General features: G+C 32.5%; 1 non-coding gene across 1 annotated transcript; it reads right to left on the bottom strand.

Annotated features, from left to right (window-relative positions):
- Positions 1-277: 277 nt before the first annotated feature.
- Positions 278-384, bottom strand: LOC139873973 (small nucleolar RNA R71). Its single transcript, XR_011767681.1, has one exon. It is a non-coding gene; the product is annotated as a small nucleolar RNA R71 (small nucleolar RNA).
- Between the last annotated feature and the right edge of the window lie 2546 nt (positions 385-2930).

The following is a 2930-nucleotide window of genomic DNA, read 5'->3' as shown; positions in this document are numbered from 1 at the left end:
AGTCGAAGGAAATTTCTTCACCATGCTAAAAGATGTTCAATTTCATGGTTTAATGCAAGATAATCCTTTCAAGCATCTTCAATCGTTCAACGATATTTGTGATCTTTACAAGCATAAGGATGTTAGTGAGGATGCATACAAGTTAAGGGCATTCCCCTTTCCTCTTCAAGCTGATGCAAAGATTTGGTTAAGAGATTTACCTTCCGATACCATTCGCACTTTTCAACAATTAAGTGATGCTTACATCAATCATTTCTTTCCACCATCGAAGGCGGAGAGACTTAAAATGGAGATCAATGCTTTTGCTCAACGGGGTGATGAATCATTATATGACGCTTGGATTCGTTTCAAAAAGATGTTAAGGGCATGTCCACCACACGGTTTATCAAAGAGAGAGTATATCAATATTTATTATCGGGGTACAAATGATATGACAAGGCAAATTCTAGATTCCTCCACGGGAGGTGTATTCATGTACAAGTAACCAAATGATGCCGAGATTTTACTAGAAGATATTTCAATCCGTATCTATGAATGGAATCCTTCACCTAAGGATTACCTAAGAAAGAATATTTCTCAAGTTGAAAGTGAAGACGATCAAGTTACACTTGCAATCTTAAACAATCAATTTCAATCATATGGTAAAGAGTTGAAGAAGATACAACAATCCCTTGTTGCTATGCAAGTTGGATGCGAGAGATGCGATGGACCTCACCTTACAAAGAATTGTCCCCAAATCAAGCAATCAACTCGATTTGGACAACATTCCAATGAACTCGGTTGCACATGTTAACTATGTGGGTAACCAACACTATCAAAGAGGTGGTTCATCAAGTCACAAAAACTCCTACCAAGGCAACCAAGGTTACTTCCAACAAAACTAAAAACAAGTCGCTTTCAACACCCAAACCAATCCACCACCCAGATTCCAAAACAAAAACCGAAACCAAAGTTACAACCAAAACTACAACCAAAACCGGAGCAACAACTACCAAACATAAAACCAACAATCTTACAACAACCAAAGTAATCAAAACTACAATCAAAGATATCAACAAAACCAAGGTTATAAACAATACCAAAATAATCAAGGTTACAATCAAAACCAACCTCAACAATACCAACAAAATACAAGTACTTCTAACTTTAACCAAAACACACAAAACACTCAACCACCTCAACTAACAAGAAACCTAGAAGAGATAGTGCAAAATTACATCAAGAAGGTGGAGACAAATGAGGCATTTTTGATGAAAGAAAATGAGTTTCTAAAGCAACAACTAAGGCAACATCAAGCATCGTTCCAAAACATAGAAAGCACAGTGGGAAGATTGTCAAATCAAGTAGCCGAAAGATCCCAAAGAACTTTACCATCCAATACATAAGTCAATCCCAACAACAATTCCAACAATAACTGAAACAATTAAAACCAAAACCAAAACAACAACACAAGAAACATACCTATCGAAAGCACCAATCACAACGAAAACCATAACCAAGCTAGTTCGTCTAATTCTACACCAAAAGACAAGAATCCCCAATATTTCGATTATGCTCAAGTGAATTCAATTGTGACAATAGAAGAGGAACATCAAACCGATTGTCCTTGTGTTTTTACATTCGATGTTGAAGACGAGGGGTTTGATATGGATGAAGGATTGAGAACTGTTACAATGGTGCTTGGTATGTTTAAGTTTTCCGATTGGTGTGACGTTGCAGAGTACACTCCTTGTTGTGTGAAGAATGTGACGACCCGGAAATTTCTGACCAAATTTAAACCTAACCTTTATATGTTTCCGACACGATAAGCAGAATTTGTAATGTTGAATCTCAAAAAGTTTGGAACTACATTCATGTAATCAATTACCCTTTGACCGTGTTCGACGATTCACGAACAATTATGTGTATATAGATATGTATATATAATATAAAATATTAACTGAAAATATTAACAAAGTATTAGATATATGATACTTTACATGAACGTATTTGTTTCGATATATTTATCGACAGAATTAAGAGATAATATCAAATGATTGAATTATCAGATACATTATGATATGATTACGGGCCAATGTTATGAGGTCCACTGTGATTTAAGAAATCTATTCTTTTTGACAATATTCAGAAAATGGTAAAGTGATCTATAAGTAAGAATGTGGAGTGTAAATAACTTAGATGTTGGATATCGACAAGTTAAGTAACTCAATATTTTTCATTAAGATGATTTAATACGTTTATTAAACCTTTGGACTTTATCCCATGCTTCACCAACAGATTGTAATTTAAAAACTTGAAACCTATTATGAATATATATAATTCTACTTTTCTAAAATGTTTTATGATATAACAATTTAAATTAATATTAAATATATTTATACGCGTATTATACGTACATAGTTTTATACTTTTACTATACTTTAACTTTACCTTTACTTTACTTTTACTTTACTTTTACTTTACTTTAACTTTAATAATTCACTTTAATAATTCATACTTTAATAATTCACTTTAATAATTCATACTTTAATAATTCACTTTAATAATTCAAAAATCTATTATAAATAGAATTCAATAGGTTTCATTATTTCATAGAAACTTGAAAATATATTTCTCTAAACTCTCTCAATCGAATTACATATATATATTTACTTAGTATTATTTCAAGATATTATTAGTATACATAAAATACTACGACGGAGTTATATTCAGACGATTTCAAAATAAGTTTTCAAACGGGATAGAGCTAAGGAAATTATGGGTTATAGCTATGGAGGTTATGGGTATTGTTCGAGGGTATTGCTCGTGAGGTCAGCCTAACGTTTATCATTTTCGTTGTGTCTACGTACTTTCCTGCAATATTGAATCACAATATTGATACGTGAGCATTCATATCTTATCTTATATATATTAATAGTGTATCCCTGACT

Source organism: Rutidosis leptorrhynchoides, chromosome 10, assembly GCF_046630445.1.
Source record: "Rutidosis leptorrhynchoides isolate AG116_Rl617_1_P2 chromosome 10, CSIRO_AGI_Rlap_v1, whole genome shotgun sequence".
Taxonomy (NCBI): Eukaryota; Viridiplantae; Streptophyta; class Magnoliopsida; order Asterales; family Asteraceae; genus Rutidosis; species Rutidosis leptorrhynchoides.
Note: the sequence above shows the minus strand (reverse complement) of the source record. Positions and strands in the feature narration are given on the sequence as shown.